The 18602-nt window shown below is 34.1% G+C and overlaps 1 long non-coding RNA gene across 1 annotated transcript; it reads left to right on the top strand.

Annotated features, from left to right (window-relative positions):
* The first annotated feature begins 1520 nt into the window (after nucleotides 1-1520).
* On the top strand, nucleotides 1521-14126 carry LOC130085034 (uncharacterized). Its single transcript, XR_008807095.1, has 3 exons — nucleotides 1521-1601; nucleotides 8666-8788; nucleotides 14037-14126. It is a non-coding gene; the product is annotated as an uncharacterized LOC130085034 (long non-coding RNA).
* The last annotated feature ends 4476 nt before the right edge of the window (nucleotides 14127-18602 follow it).

Here is an 18602-nt window from a genome sequence, read left to right as displayed (position 1 = left end):
ATTCTGACCGTCTGACTGATGTAAAGTTACCAATTATAGTTTGTTTTGTTTTTTTGTGAGCCGTTTAAGAATGGGTTTAGATAACAATAATAGACCAGCATTCGCACACTATTGTCGAGACATGAATTTACAGAAAACTGAAAAAAATGTGTAGACTTTTTGTGACCAGAATTTCTATATGAGTAGCATCTTCCATTAGCTGGACAAATAGATATAGTCCCGTCCTCAAACACCCACTATTGAGCCAATGCTTCTGTGTCAGTCTGGTCAATTTTCAGGGTCAGTCTTTAAATGGATTATTTTTAGTTTTCTCTGTGTTTTAGATAAGATTCGTTTCAGTTTTAAACCATTTGAAGTGTGTGTGTGGAGACAGTGTCTTTTGAATCCGTTATTGGGTTTCTGTACTGTTGTTTTAGAGAGAGAGAGAGAGAGAGAGCTTACAAACAACCTTTCTCTTAAACACACACACACACTGTCAGAAAACCTCTGTCGAGAGGGAAGCGCTCGCTCTTTCCCAGACTTCTTCATCTCATTATCATTCTGTTCCAGTTTCACGTTTTCACTGATCTTCTGCTGCTGTCAGGTTGCCATAGCGCTGCGTTTCTGTTAGCGTGTACGACGGCGTGACCCATTTTTCACCCCCCCATCATCCCTCGCCCTCAATAACCCCTCTTTCCCCTCCTCCATCACAGAAACCCTCCACAGGCCTGCTTTCCTCATTCACCACTTGGACTCGCTTTTCTTTTCACCAAATGCCTGAGATCTTACATTTGCTACTTATTCAGTTCTTTAGTTTTTTTTTAATTAATGTTGATATTGTTTGAGTAAAAATGATCTCTTAAATAGCTCTTTTGACACAAAATTGAAAACGAGTTCAATCTCATTATCTCCATTGAGAAATAGATTTTAAACATATAAACCTTTCAATACAGACCTACGTGAGATTGTTAGGATCTCTGTGCAATTTCAATTTTTTTTTTTTTTTTTTTATGTTTTAAATGTGAATTCAAGGTTCAGCAATTGAAAAACAACACTCTAAGTCTCATAAGAGATGGACCATACTGATAATCATATGTTTGCAAATATCTTATGAATATTTTTACAATCAAATGTTCACTTGGGATCAATGACAGTAGTTTTATTGAATCATCATTTATATTTTGTTTGCTACATTTTTGGAAAAATACAATAAGTACGCATAATTTCTTGTCTTGTAAATCCATCATTTTCAGGTTTTCAAATGTTTTAATTACAATCAGAGTTTATAATTTCATCTCAAAGCTGGTTGGTTTGGTTCATGCAGTTTGGTTGAAGAATTATTTTAATTGTTATGGAGAAAATGAACGGGACACATGAATAATGACTTTGGCTTGTGGTTTTAGAAATCTTGAAGTATAATGCACAAGTCGTATTAACCACTTTTATGATGCCTATATTTTGTTTTGCTTCCTTTTAGGAGCTTGAAAGTCTCCATCCTTTGCAACTCCATGTCTGACTCCATCCTTTGCAATTTTATGGGAAAGAGCAACCAGCAGAATTATTTCAAATCCTAAGGATAAGACAGAAGATATAAAGTCATGCAGGTTTCGAATGGCATGATGGTGAGTAAATGACAGCTTTTTTAAATATTAATTTGGGTGAATTTTGATGTCATGTTGACCTTGTACTTAAGAAGCTTGTTTCTGCCACAGAATAAAAAAAAAATAAAAAAAGTCATTTATATCTCACAACTTTTTTTTCCGCAATTGCGAGTTTCTGTCGCAATTCTGACTTTATAATTTGCAATTGCGAGTTTGTGTCATACCTCTGATAAAAAAGTGAGAAAAAGTGAGAATTATTATGTGATATAAACTTGCAATCGCAAGAAAAAAAGTCAGAATCGCAAGATATAAACTCACAATTTATATGCGAGTTTATGTGAGGTATTGTGAGATATTAACTTGCAATTGCAAACAAAAGTCATAATCGGGAGATATAAACTCCGCAAATATGAGAAAAAAGTCAGAATTGTAAAATATAAACTCGCAATTGTGAAAAAGTCACAAGTACCTTTTTATTTTTTTTCTGTGGGGGAAACAAGCCAAAGAGTTTGTACTGTAAAGTATCAAATCAGTCTTGTAGAAACACAGGCGTGTATGTGTGTGTGTGTGTGTGTGTGTGTTTAATAATCTGATTATGATTTCATTTCATAAGACATTCACGCATATGAACCAAAATAAGAGCCGACATGATTTATAAATCAGGAGCGTAATCACAGGATTTACAAGACTGGATTACACACACACACACACACACAGTATGGAGTGTCTGGCTAGACACATCTGGTGCTGTTTGTCTTTATGGCTGAAAAAGTTTCAATGCAGGAAGTAAAAGACTTCTGAGTTTTAACAGGGCAACACGTCCTCTTAAACACACACACACACACACGCACACACACACACACATATATTGAGGATGTAGCAAAATAATACAAGACAGACTCCAAAGCTAGAAGGACTGCATCTAAAAACATTTACAACACATACCGGTACGAAGGCAGTTTCAGCATCTGGCAGTGTTCAGTAAGGAGTTAATGCTGGGAAACCCAGAACTGTTAAACAGAGGTCAAGTCTGTTTACTCTTTTCTTGAAAATCTAGACATCCCTCGTATGTGTCCAGCTTTCAACATATCCTGCGTGAGTTAGTGCGCTCGAGTTAAGCTGTTAAAATCACGTGAAGAATGTGAGGTTTTGGAGATTAGCTATCTGAGACATGAAATGCTGAATGTGATGTGACTGATAGTGGAGCAATACATGAACTCTTAACACAACCAAAATATACTTGACCGAGGTTATTCAATCAGACCTCACCTGGGTATTAACAGTTACGCACAGGTGAGATCTCTGAGAATGTGATAAGAGTCACTGATAGAGGAAAACATGTGAAGATTGGGATGCTTTAAGTGCCCTTCATTTTAATGAATGTGCACTTGTAGTGTACTTCGAATCTTAAAAGTCTATTTTTTAATATACGTGCAGATAATATACTAATGAAATCTCTAAGTACACTTAAAGCTGCAGTCCGTAGCTTTTTTTGGGTTAAAAATTATCCAAAATACATATTTGAGAAAATACATAACCAGCCAGTGTTCAAAACTCTCTGCTTGCCGTAGCTCAATTTAAAGCGGTAAGCTTGTAATAATGTTTTTAATTCCAGTGGTACTGGTTGATTTCCGCGGGAGATTCGAGCATGTCTTTGCGTCATTACGTCACATCTGTACACACACATCTGTGCACACACATCTGTACACATAAAGAAGAGTCTCGGCTAGTAGGCTATGAGTGTGAGGATGCTAGAGGTGGAGATTTATAGCCTTTTCTCACAGCACTTGATATAATTAAACTTATCAATTTGATGGCGGATCCAGAAAGTTTCAAACGACAATCACCAGTGACAACTAGAGACTCACCCGCTGTAAAATGAAAAAGACTTCGTTCGGACTTCGGAGTGGCTACAGAAGAAGAGACTGCAACCGGACCCATGCGAAAACAAGGATACATATCGGAAGGACATTACATGATGTAGTCACGCAATGCTGACGTTGTTAACATTAACAATCTGAGAACAAAGTATAATTTGCACGGTTTTGCGTGATATGATAACTTATAAGCGATTGTTAGATTTAATCAGCGCGATTTACTGCAATGTCAGAACCAGAACAAAAGTGAATGTTTCTTACATTGTTCAGATGACATTTTCCGGTGAAACTTCTTATCTTGGTCTGGTGGTCATACTTCCAAAAAGAATAATCTGTGATTCTGAATGCCAGTATCCACACCGGCGGTGACTGACAGCTGCACACTCTCCTCAAACACTGTGTTCATCCGCGCTGTGCCGTGTCGAGGGTGTTGAACTACAACCCACGTAAAGTTGATAATTCCGCGAATGACTGCATTTGCAGATTTCGAACAGAGATGGCGACAAAGAGGAAAAACGCCGGACTGCAGCTTTAAGTGCACATTATAATAGTCATTTTTAAATTTTACTTTAAAGTACATTGTAAATCATTGTTTTAATAATCTTATTTTACTTTAAAGTACATTGTAAATCATTGTTTTAATAATCTTTTTTTCATGCTTTAAAGTACACTTCTGATGCATTGATACTAAAGCACCTCTAAGGTACTTGATTATAATTTAAACTTAAAGTATATTTTAGTTAAGTTAGTAAACGTTTGTCATTGAGAGCTTTTTGTCTTTTTTTTTTTTGCTCCCTTGTTAATGCAGGGTTTTCATTTTATGGAAAAGAGGAATTTTTTTCCCAAATATGTCATTTTGAAATTAACAGAGTAAATTATGACTCATTTTTGACTCATAACTGTTCATTAAACCCTGTGTTATTCCAAGTGTACCTTTGTTAAAGGGGTCATATAATGCCATTTTTGTACAAGCTAGTATGATTCTTTAGGGTCTAAATTAAAAGTTTGTAATATACTTTAATTACAAATTCTCATTAGTATTGCAAGAAAACACTTATTTTACCTGGTCAAAAACAGCTCTGTTTTCAGCACGCCGTTTCAGTGCATATGCCTTTAAATGATAATGAGCTTTGCTCACCCCGCCTCTCTGTTCTGTGTACACCGTTTGTAACACAATAACACAATAACCATAACGCGTTGTTCAGTATAAACGTGGGATTATGAATTATATTGAGAACATCATACATAGAAAACATGCCGTAATGTACCCTAAGTGTAAACCTTAGACGCATTCATTGTGAAGCGTGCAGCTAGCGATTTGCAAAGATTAATATAAATATTAATATAAAGTTTAATAAAACGTTACACTCACTTCAGTTGTTCTAGAGGTTCAGCAGGAACACGAATATCTGCTCATACTGACCCTCGTTTATAAAGCAGTCTGGTGTGAGAAATGATTCGCGCAAACATGAGAGCATTGACGTTGCTCGTGGGGAATATTCCCTTCGAAAACAAACTCAGCCACTGCGTCTTCAGCGGTTCGGATTTAGGAACATTAAAATGACTGCTGTGTTCGTTATTACACCCAAGAGCAGAACACCACAATCGCTTAGACGCCATTCTGCTCATAGACAGTGCTCCAGCATATCAACAATGACCGCGCCGGTCCGCGCAGACTATGATTGACAGCTCGCTCACGAGCGAGGGCGGGTCTGTGTTGATATGCTGCTGTCAATCAACAATCGTGGGAGGGGCTTCCGAGCGTGTGACGTCACTAGGTCGAACGGCTTGATTTGAGGCAGGGGAAAACATAAGGAGATTATAACAAAAACACTGGATGGATTTTTATCATTTTATGATGGTTGTGTACAGGCACTGCCAACACACATTTCAGTACAATCAACTTGAAAAGTGCATGTACCATTATATGACCCCTTTAAGTGTTCTGCAAATCCCTTTAGATACAAGCATTAGTTTAAAAAAAAATACAGATTTTGTTTTTTAACTTTGTTTTCAGTTAGTTGTGTAATATTATGCAAATCTGTGTCAAGAAATGTCATAAATTGCTCAGTCAGCTGGCACACTGGGGCATTACAGTAACAGACAATGGTGGGAGTTTCCCATGAGCCCTGCTTCCCAAACGTTAATCAAATGTGTGGTGAATCACACTGCTGAATCAGCTTTACACTCAGACAGAAACTGATTCAGTCAGAGATTCACAGACGCTTTCCTCCAAGAAATATCTGTCAACTTTCAATCCGTTTATCCTCCCATCCTTCCTCCAGGCCACAGGAAGTGGTTCCCCCAGCATGAGCAAGACACTGGCATCTCATCCTACAGGAAACAGGAAGTGACCTCGAATGCCTGAGGGAGGATGACATATCCTCAGCGTTTAGCATTTAATTTCCATTCGAATTCCAGCTCATGAACTGGAAGGAAGCCAGTTCTTAAATTCTGCAGATCGCTGAGCGTTTATTTACATGTGAATGTGTGTGTGATTTCTGGTTGCCTCAGGAATGTCTTATCACATTGGTATCAGTGTGTCGTTGGAAGAACAGACATGTTCAAACATGAATCTGTCATATCTGAATCACTGCAGACTTGACGTCTGACATGCATTATTCACAGACGCTCTTAATGGATGTTTTCACACGAATATGGTTTGATCTGAGCGATTTATTGCTGAACAATAATTCAGGAGGAGAAGACACTGATTTACTGTCTTATTGAAGTATTATAGGACCCAGTTAAAGGGGAACGCTCTCACAACTTTAGCTAACGTTCTCTCATATGAACAAAAGTTCTTCCAGTAATGTTAATAGGACCTTCGTTCAAAGTTATCTGGTCTTTAATAATCTTATCAAAACATTAGCACAAAAACATTTATGGATTTTAAAAAAAATAATAATAATTTTGCTCCTCGTTTCAGAACGTTCGGAGAACATTCAAAAGTAACGTTTCTATAATGTTTAAAGAATGATGAAATGGAATGTGCCCTTAACGTTCACATAACCAAGAAAAAACGTTTTAAACATTTGAGAAACTGGACATTTGGAACGTTCTGAGAACATTCAGAAATAATGTTGTCATAATGTAATGGGAACGTTAGCAAACAGTTTTTAGAGCATATTTTTGTCAGCTGGGTAGTGATGGTGATAGTATAGTAGGATAGACTGCTTTTATACCAATTGTATATTTCAGCCAGTCAGAATTTAGACAAAAGCCATAAGTAGAAGTGATTTTACCGGTAAAGGTTAAGGGTTGCTGTCAGTCATGATGTGATCTTTCTGATTTATTTTTTATATAAATGGGCAGCAATGGCAGTATTATATAAGATACCAATGATCTATAAATATTTGTCTATTATCAATATTCATCATGAACAATTCATTTGCCAGTGTAATTGCCAAAGTGTATTATAGCTGAAGGTTTTGTAGCAATGTGCTACAATATGTATATTTACATATTTAAAAATTAAATGTAAATAATAATAAAAAGTAATAAAATAATAAAAAGTATTATATATATATATATATATTATATATAAATAGTTTATATATATAAATTGATTTACTTTGGGTGCATTTATCCATGATTATTAAATGTAATAAAATAAAATTTTGGGGGAATGTTTTGTGAAGATTTAGAGAAAATGGTTTTCCGATTATTGATTAATAAAATGCAACCTTTTCCATCGTAGTGCTTTTAATGTTTTTTTTATGAAATCAGTAAGGCACACAAAAATGCATTAGGTTTTTACCGTGATTAAAATGCCACTTCACGTCATGACCTATAACAGCCCTTAACCATGGTAAATCATGGTGTTCATGTGGAGTTTAACTGTGTCTGGTGTTGACTGACCTTCAGGAGAGATCAGAGGATGCTTTTACACAGAACCAGACTAGGTCCAGGAAATGGCCACCACACACACACACACACACACACACACACACACACTGTAAATGAGTGTGTGGTCTTATAAGAGCAGAAGGGAAACGTGCTGGGTGTGTGTGTGACGCAGATGGCGGTGGGTGTTTGGGGTGTTTCAGTCTTGAGGTGGGGTGATGATGACAGAGATGTGGTGGGATTTATTAGGTTGAGAGTCATTCAGGAAATGATGTAGTGAAATCTGACTGGTCTGAAATCAGGAACGCTGCTCTGGTGGCACGTCGACGTCAACATGACATCAAACTTCACCCAGTTCACAGACATATATATGAACCATTCATCATTCCATGTTATCCAAAGGAAAAACTCTTGGTTTTCATAATCTTTCCTAGTAATATAATAACTTGTTGCACCTCTGAAAAGGTCACTTTCAATAGCCAGATAGCTAGTTTGGCATTGTTTTAAGGTTACAGCAATCACAGAGAATTTTAACTAAATATACAATTGCAATTTAGTTACAGCAAAAAAAAGAAGCATTTGTGTGCAACCATAAATTTAAATACAATATTTTTACGATGATGCAAACGTGACTAGTGTGCGGGTTTATATATATATATATATATATATATATATATATATATATATATATATATATATATATATATATATATATATATATTATACAGTATATACTATAAATCAAATTAAAATTGTTTTCTTTAATTTAAATGAAATTGAGATCAAATAAAATATGAATATTATGTGAAAATGTTGCCTTGGCATAACTAACTGAAATGAAATAAGTTGAAGTACTAAAATTACTCAAACTACAACTGAAAAATAAATAAATAAAAGCTAAATAGAAATATTAAAAAACTAAAACTATTGAAAATGACAAAAGCACGTTACTTGAATTTAAATTAAAATGAAAACTAAAAATATACAAATAAAGCTAATCAAAAATATTAATAAATACTATAATAATATATAAATAGCACTGCTATAACATGTTAATTCTTCTTTTTCAGATATAGCCATACCCTAAAACCACAAAAGGATCTCATCCCACACCTTTTTTTTTTTTAGATGGTTTTATTCTGAAATACGTCACATTAAGGAAGTGAAATTATATTCGAATGCGGTTTCATGTTGCTCAAACACACAGATGGATGTTTAGATAGTGCCATGGGGACACACTGTTTACACCTCAGGGAAATCAACCTGCTAAATATTCCTTTTTGCATATTTTAAGCTGGGTTAGATAATGAATGTATTTTATCACTGAAAGAATGACCCACTTCAGCTTTAATGTTTCTGCAGGAAACTGAAGCCACATTGACCAGATCTCCGGGATTCAGTGTGTTTTATCTGACGGTGACACTGTTATCAGAGCTGCGAGTCAGATCACGACACCACACAAACCTCGAGACCCAGAGGTCAAAGGTTAGATACTTCACAACCCTTACAAAGGCCGGATCAACTTATTTTGTTGATGCTACAGGGTTTGTACATTTTTTTTTCTCTCACACTAACATGGGCAGCCTAGTTTCTCCCTGTGGTCTCTTGATCTCTCATTCTTTCTCTTTCTATCTCCTTTGTTCATTCCACACATGCCAGTGTAAATGACAGATGTGGATAAGAGATGTGTGTGTGTTTGTGCTCATCCTCCTTAAGATGAAAGATCAGGGTCATCATTCCCAGACCCGCAGGAGCCTCACCGACCACATACAAACCTCAGGTGTTTGACCGTCACAATTCTGCTCGTCTGTGGGACGTTTTACACACTCAGTGTTTAATCACTTCATCACTAACCCTAATATGAGCAGTAGAAATTAGGGTTGCCATGTCCACATAACAAAACTATCAATGGCTGATTAAAAATAGCCCAAAAGTAGCCCAGTGACCATCCCAAAACTCAAAATATGCCACCCCCATACTTTAAATACATATTTTACAGTCACTGTTATGAAAACGTCTATACCGTAGTGATCATAAACAAGGGTCAGGGGCTCCCTACCAGTGCCCCTCCTTCACAAAACTTTACATCTAACAGTTTTATCATTGGTAGAATATAAAATATCTCAATACAAGCATTTTTCACAAGCAGCGGGAAACCTTGGCAAACCTGGAAGTAAGTAAATGTGATATTTTGACTTCGATTCTAAAGCAGAAGTATTCAAAGCAAAGTTTAGACGTTGTTTGCTTTAGTTGTAAATGTCCTTGTCATATTTCACTGCCCAGGACAAAACCATCCACAGCTAACAGGATATCCTCTCCTGACAGGAAGTGACACGGCACACACACGACTATGAAACAGGAAATGCACCCTGTGTATGCTCATTCACTGATTCATAATAGTCAAACACTGAAAACATGGGCAGGGCAATCGCTACAAGCAATCTATTATTTAATATATAATAGTTTATATTTGAATATTTTTGATCGTGACGAGAAAGAATGAATCTGTGAATAATTTATTTGAACCAACAACTGATTCATTGAACTGGACCGTTTGAAATGAATCAGACCAAATCGGATATCTATTTTTGCTACTGAAGTTTAAAGATATTTAAACACCCGTCTTCACTCTCTCAAGTCTGTAATAGTCTATAGCAAACTTAAAGAACATTAAATCAAAACATAAAAAAACATTAAATGTTGCGAATTGAACTTATACACAAAATTGGGATATGGCTTAAAACAATAGCAAATAAAGCAGCGTTTCCATCCCATGTGATCATCAGCGTCAGATGAAACACAATAAACGCTGTCATGTTCTCTTGCGTTCGGATGCTGGTGTTTGTGAACGCAATCCTGAGACGCTTCTGGGAGAGAATTAAACCAAATCATTCTGACGACAGACTTTGACTCAGGCATTTCAAAACCATTAAACCAACATGCCGAGATGCTGTGATGTGATTGGTCCGCTGGTTAGTCCAGTCATCCAATCACATCCTCTGATATCCCAAAATGCGCATAAAAACAGGTTGATGGAAATAAGCTAATGTTCATTAAATTAATATCAAAATACAGTAAACATTCAATATATCACTGTCCTATAAAACACACACACACTTGGTGACACACTGACACACTTGGAATGCAAAGGAAGCCAGCAGACAGTTGATAACCTGGATATCAGGAGATAACCCTGTCTTTGAGGAGAAGGAATGCACACATTCTGATAGCGAGAAGAGCCACGTCATGTGACGCATGATACATTTTCCACAGAATCAGATGGGAAATGACAGGGGTGCTGAGTTTTGTTTCAACATGCCTCACGTTTACAAAATTGCTCAACACAGTGAGTGTGTGTGTCATTTCTACTTGCTTAGATAGAGCATTTTAAATAACTCGGAATAGTTTTGAAGTGTGTACAGAACACTTACCGCTCATCTCAACACATAATTAGAGATTCGGGATTGCTAAGGCCTGCATCACCATTGCTCATAACCTCAACACTGTCAGATTGTGTCATGAAGCTCGTCCCGGACCGTTTGTGCGAATGTGCTGGTACTTTACTAAGTTTTCGAGCTTGTGATTTCTATTTGGTGGCTGATAAAATGCCATAGACTTACATAGAAGTACTAAACACACAGAAACTGCGTTGGTCTCTCTTCTGACCCAAACCTCTGACCTCTGCTGGATAAGGATGCGTTTCCTTATTTCTCCCTGGGACAGGAAAAGGCTTTTGCTGCGGAAACAGTCCCTGCTAAGAGGAAATGATCTCACTGCACCTGTGTGAGGAGGATGAGGACACACACACACACACACACACACACACTTCCCATGCAGCTGTGCAGTTGGATTTTAACAGGAAATAAAGGAGACGTCAGGCTTTTTTCCCAGACCTTCTTTCCTTATTCCCCAAAAACTCTTCAAACATGTTTGCCACAATTGCCAGTAATAATTAAAAATATTATTTTGTAATCATATAAATGTTATTTTATTAAGAATCATTTAATAATTGTTATGCACACCAACATAACAATACATAGTATCATATAATAATATTTACAGGTACATCTATCTATCTATCTATCTATCTATAAATTACAGGAACGTCTGTCTGTCTGTGTGTCTGTCTGTTAATCGAATATCCCTCGAACCGTTAGTCCGATGGATTTCAAACTTGACAGGTGACTTGCTACGTGCACGAGTAAGTGCAGTGCCGAGTTTGACGTTGTTCGGATTAGAAATGCAAAATATATCGTTAAATATATATGTAAAAGAAGCACACGTTGAAGTTGTGGTTTAAAAATAAACATTCTGACATTAGAGAGGGTTTGGTTTAAAATGTGTGGTTTAAAAATAAACATTCTGTCAGCTAAACATTAAGTCAGCTACACTGTTTACTTCTGAAGTAAAAAAGTAGCGATTCTTTTCGAGAAATGTAGCGATTTTTTTCAAGGTTGTTATACATTTATTACAATGTAATTATATGTTTATTACAATGTAATTATACATTGTTTACAATGTAATTATACATTTATTACAATGTAATTATACATTGGTTACAATGTAATTATACATTGGTTACAATGTAATTATACGTTTATTACAATGTAATTATACGTTTATTACAGTGTTATACATTTAATACAATGTAATTATACATTTATTACAGTGTTATACATTTGTTACATCATTATTATTATACATTTGTTACATTATTTTTTGTTACATGATTTTTTTTGAAAAAGTAGTGATTCTTTTTGGAAAAAGTAGCGATTCTTTTTGAAAAAGTAGTGTAAAAAAATTTAATTATACATTTGTTACAGTCTTATTATAAATTTATTACAATGTAATTATACGTTTTCTACGATGTAAATATACATTTATTACGGTGTTATACATTTATTACAGTGTTATTATACATTTGTTACATTATTATTATACATTTGTTACATTATTATTTTGTTACGTGATTCTTTTTGAAAAAAGTAGTGGGAAAAATCTAATTATACATTTGTTACAGTGTTATTATACATTTATTACAATGTAATTATACGTTTATTACAATGTAACTATACATTTATTACAACGTAATTATACATTACGGTGTTGTTATACGTTTATTACAATGTAATTATACATTTATTACAGTGTTATACATTTGTTACATTATTATTTTGTTACATTATTCTTTTTGAAAAAGTAGCGATTCTTTTTGAAAAAGTAGCGATTCTTTTTTTAAAAAAGTATCGATTCTTTTTTAAAAAAGTAGCGATTCTTTTTTAAAAAGTAGCGATTCTTTTTGGAAAAAGTAGCGATTCTTTTTTGAAAAAGTTGCGATTCTTTTTGAAAAAGTTGCGATTCTTTTTGAAAAAGTAGCGATTCTTTTTGAAAAAAGTAGTGTAAAAAAATGTAATATACATTATTACAGTCTTATTATACATTTATTACAATGTAATTATACATTTATTACAATGTAATTATACTTTATTACAGTGTTATTATACATTTTTTACATTATTATTATACATTACAGTGTTATTTTGTTACATTATTCTTTTTGAAAAAGTAGCAATTCTTTTTGAAAAAAGTAGAGATTGTTTTTGAAAAAGTAGTGTAAAAAAGTAATTATACATTTGTTAGTCTTATTATACATTTATTACAATATAAATATACGTTTATTACAATGTAATTATAGATTAGTGTTATTATATGTTTATTACAATGTATATTACAATGTATTATTACAATGACAATGACAATTGACAATGACAATGACAATGACAATTTATTTGTATAGCACTATTAAAAACAACAGCTGTTGACCAATGTGCTTTCCACATAGAATCACAAATCAATACGGAACTTTATATTTAAGAAACATGTAGGCACATATAAATACACAGTTTTTAATCAAAAGCTTTTGAAAATAAATATATGTTATACGTTTATTACAATGTAACTATACATAGTTTTTCATAGTTCTATACATAGTTTTTCATAGTTCTTAGTCTCTTAGTTTTTAAACTATGTATAGAACTATGAAAAAGTAGCTATTCATTTTTGAAAAAGTAGCCATTCACTTTTGAAAAAGTAGCGATTCTTTTTTTTGAAAAAGTAGCGATTCACTTTTGAAAAAGTAGCGATTCTTTTCGAAAAAGTAGCGATTCATTTTTGAAAAAGTAGCGATTCATTTTTGAAAAATTAGCAATTCATTTTTGAAAAAGTAGCGATTCATTTAAAAAAAAGTAGCGATTCATTTTTGAAAAAGTAGCGATTTAACTGCATTTGTAAGTCAGCTACACTGTTTAATTCTGAATATTATATTTTATTCTAGTGCGCTTAACGTTAGCGTTTTCTCAGAGATTAGGCTCCTGTGTAATAGTAGCCTAGGCTATTAAGAAACTCAAACATACCAAAACAACAATTACTGAAAACACACAAAAACTGATTTTGCACGGGCATGGCACTAGTTTATTTTAATGTGAGATTTTAATACTTGAAAAATGTTATGTTATTTAAATATTTGATCAGATCAAATCTAATACCATAAATGCCTTACCATAACATTTAAGATGTTATAAAGTGAACATGATATAAGAATTTACACTATTTACTGTCTTACTGCACCTTTCTTGTTTTATTGTGAATGATACATCATTTCAAACAATAATAACAATTGTTTTTAGCATTTCATCAAAATATAATAACTTTGAAATTCCACTTTCCTTTACAGGTGCCGTCACCAATCCACCATTCAAACATCAATTCTGAGAAACAAAATTAAGTTCCAGCCTACATTTTTTCTCAGTAAGTATCATGTTTCCCTCATGCATTTTCATGTTTCAATCATAAAACTTATACTACAGTACAGACAAAAACAAATGTAATTTCTACATTGAACAAGTTAGTTCAGGCAAGAATAAAAAAAAAGGTAAATTTTATATTAGTACTCGATTCAAGCTTGAACTAATAAGTATATTTTACTTGGAATTGTTTGCTATGTTTACAATGATTTTTTGAGTTTCAAAGTTATAAAATGAAGTAAAACCTACTCAACTTTCTGATACTGGTGATCTCATCATGCACTAGGGCATGAATAATTAATAAGGTTGCATTTTTCACTTTTATTTCACAGTTTTATCTTTGCTTTTGTGGCTAAGTCAATTTTATTTAAGTAAAATAGGTTGCAAATGCTTATTAATTGCTGATCATCTCATTTAATCAATCATTCAGATAATCAAAAATGCTACTGTAAAAATATCTTTCAAAGTTTGTACGTTTTAGAAGATAATACCATTTCAGTCTTTCTACTTCAAAATGTCACTTTTAATTCACTGTATACTTGCCGTTTCTTTGAAAAACAATAGGATTCATTGCTCTGTAATTGTTGTGAAATTTACTAGTAATGTCTGTGTAATTACCAGTATTACACATGCAAACCAGTCCATTCTTCTATTTCAGAGCACATGCATAAGTCATAATTGGCACATAATCGAGTGATTCATCTGCAGTAGATCTTGTGATGTGTTCAACTGAAATACTGAAATGCCAGTAGTTGTGACAGTATTGGCTGGTATCAGAAGGATCTCCGCAAGTTGTTAAATTTGAATGACATGAAGAGGAATTTACTAAATTGCAATTCAAAGAAATTCAACAGTCACAAAAGAAAGGAATTTCATAACCAAAACGATGCAGATTACATTTCTTTCTCTCAGATGAATAGACATTCTTCTAAATTCATCAAAGCAATTAACAGTCATCAAACCAGCTCATGTTTTTCAATTTATGAAAAATCAGTCATGCGGAATCAAAATGTGAATCTACCAATTATATATTAATGTTACTTTGTCTTCATTTTGAAGACTTTGGGGTAAATGTTATTTTAAATTAAACGTGATTGACATAAAAATATTGTTATTTTATTTTTTCATATTTTATGATTTCCAAGTGAATGCGTGTTCATGCTAGCCGACCAAGATGTCAGAAGAGAAATGCAATCTAATAAAAATAAAATTATTATTTTGCCTAGTGTTTGTGTGCTATGAATATAATTTTAATAGAGGATTCTGCCTTAGGAGATAGAGCTGCCTATGTAGACTGCAGAAAAAGTAACGCACTAGTTTTTTATCTGCTGTCATGTCAAGTAATGATAGTGTGTAACAGGTTTGGGAGTGGATCCAGATATTTATCATGGCAGGCAAATAAATCATAATCAGGAGATAGAGGACAACAGAAACACTGTCTATTCGGTCACGGTTTCAGCTTATGAATGCTTCTGACTTTCTTCCCCAGAATTGCATGATATAAACTCACAATTCTGACTTTTTTCTCGCAATTGCAACTTTATATCATACAATTCTGAGAAAAAAGTCAGTCTTCCTGTATGTTTACGTGGTCTTTGGAACCAAATGTAGAATTTCAACTCTAAATTCTAATTGGAGGATTTATGTTCTTGGAAGAAACGTTTATCAACTTTTAAAAAAGTTATTTTATACACATACTGTATCCTTTAACAGGGTGGACATTGGTTTATGAGTGGCATTTTTAGGTCTTAATAGCCCAAGCCTCAACCAATATACATTTTTGTATTATTATTATCGTTTACAAATGGGAGATTGAAAGATTTCTATTGGCATTATTTTGAAGGAATGATACAGCGTTTGAATTCATTAATCTCAACACAATCAGGTAACTCTCTCACACAGGAATATGATCTTGAAAAAAATCCTCAGCAATGGCCATAGGCCACTTTCATTATTATAATGTATGGCTTTAATAACTGCAGCACAGAGCTGGACACTGGCCTCGTTCCAAACACACTATTACTGTGATGATCGTATTCCTCATGTTTCAGGTCCTGTAGTTTCAGAGTAGCATTGTTACAGAATCACCTGCAAAAATGCAGTGATTGAATATACAGTAGTACATAGTGTGCACGCATTTTTTTTTTTCAGTCCGGTACCATGTTAGATCAAGGTCAATTACTGTTATTAATGGAATAATTCACTTCTGACAATAAAATGGTTCATTGAAAGTAATTTCTATAGTCCCCCTGTGGTGAAAATCAAGCTTTTAATGTTATTTATATGTCTATGTGGTGTTTTTAATATGCTTTAAGACAAACCATGTGTAAATTCATAAGTCGACGACACCATTGTTGAGTATTTTCTCCTTAAAACTGCAGTGAACCAAAGACAGTCTCAAAAACACGGTTTGAAATCGCTGGTGTTTCTGACGTCACAAACGACCTTGTAACCAATCAGATCAAGTTGTGAATGTTAACCAGTGGATCTCTGAGCTGGTGTGAGTGAGTGGAGGCGGGGCTCATTTGCATATTAATAGAACCACGTATACTAAATGAGGCAAGGGTGTAGAGTTACTTACAAGCTATTTTACGGCAAGAAGGATTTTTTTCCCCAAGGAAAAAAACATATTCAGATGAATACAATTGGAGTTATATTAAAAAATGTCCTGGCTCTTCCAAGCTTTACAATGGGAGTGAATGGGTGTATGTCTTTGGAAGTCCATCAAAGTACATCTATTCATGATAAAAGTGCTCCTCTGAGGGTTAATAAAGGCCTTCTGAAGCGAAGAGATGCGTTCGTGTAAGAAAAATATCCACATTTAAAACTTTATTGACTAATATAACTAGCCTCCGGCAGGCGGCCTACGCATCGATTTACGGCAAAAGAGTAACACTTGACCCGACACACAACGTAATGACGAAAGCATACACCTAGGATGACTTCAGGGTGAGTAAATCATGGGCTAATTTTCATTTTTGGGTGAACTATCCCTTTAATTGATGGGACTCAGGCATTTAAAATCATCTAAACTGCAAATTCTCAGTATAATTTAAAGAACATTATCAATCCTTTAGAGGGATTTAACATTTCAACTTTTAACATAAACTATTTGATACAATAATGAAGGTCATATTTAGTTTAGCTATAGTGTGAAATAACTCCAGATATTGTTTCTCTTTACACTTGATAAGTTAATACTTTTTAAAGAAAGTTCAGTAAAACTTTACTTAAAGCCTTTATAATGCATTATAAAGGTTTTTTTTAATGCAGTATTTTTTAACTTATAATGCATTGTATGGTCTCATTATTAACATTGTAATACTTTATCTATTCATTGAACACGCCTTTAGAAAGTATAATGCATTAAAACACATGACAAACAACCAATAGAATCTGCAAATATTATAATGCATTTTACTTTTGGTTACAATTATTTATGAAACACATAATGCACTATAATGTACATTGTGAATACATTTATAATGCATTATACATTAGGACTTTAAGTAAAGTGTTACTGAAAATTTTACTTTGACTTTTTTAAACAATTGAATAAGTCATTGTTTAGTTATTGGAGTTATTGCATGTCAAAAAAATATTACCTTATTGGAAAAATACATGCCATAGAGGGCTAATAAAGCAATCAAAAATGAAAGGCTTTTGTGATTTTGCGTGTGTGCGTCTTTTTGAGGCAGATGAAAGATTTATTTTATCATCATTTTACATACATGAGTTCAAAAACTCAACCTAACAACAATAAATTTCTTCCCGCAAAATGTATGACAGGGTTATGGCGAGTTTCAGCATCCCAGAAACATTTGTCTTAGAAGGGCTGGAGATCTTATCAGACTTTAATTCAACACTTGGCCCTAAATACTTCATTATACGAAACGATTCAGACCAATCCATCTGATATTTCACTTTGTGTTCATAAGAGCCCAACAGCTGTGAACTCATTCCTAATGAAAAAGGGTAAGGCTTGTTTATGCAATGATAAGGAACTCGACAGATGAGTGAAATGCTCATTACTACGTGCTAAAGAATGTCTCGCACACATACTGAATTATTTACTGTTGTACTTTCTGTTTAAAACCTCCCGTTGAACGATTCAAGCCTAAGAAAACATGACTCTGTTCCGCCGCCTAATCAGGCAGCATGACATGGAGCCTTAGCAAAGGGAATCCCAGAATGCATTGTGCCAAGCACATATTGATGGCCAATGTTGTCAGGAAAAATGTTGACTGAAAATTAAAGGAAAATATTATTTAATAGACGAACACGTGGCTAAATGGGACTACAGAGGTTGTTGGGGACATGTAACATCATCATGCTGAACATGTAAACTCATCCGTAACACTTTATTTCAATGGTCCACTTTAGACATTGTACTAACTAGAAGTAAGTTTGCAACTAGCAGTCATTAGAGTATTAGTAGACTCTGCTTAATATCTGCTAACTCTTTATTCTGATGCTCTCCAAAAGACAATTGGCAA

The sequence above is a fragment of the Rhinichthys klamathensis genome, unplaced genomic scaffold (assembly GCF_029890125.1).
Source record: "Rhinichthys klamathensis goyatoka isolate OS25496 unplaced genomic scaffold, OSU_Roscu_1.1 h1tg000072l_1, whole genome shotgun sequence".
NCBI classification, from domain to species: domain Eukaryota; kingdom Metazoa; phylum Chordata; class Actinopteri; order Cypriniformes; family Leuciscidae; genus Rhinichthys; species Rhinichthys klamathensis.
Note: the sequence above shows the minus strand (reverse complement) of the source record. Positions and strands in the feature narration are given on the sequence as shown.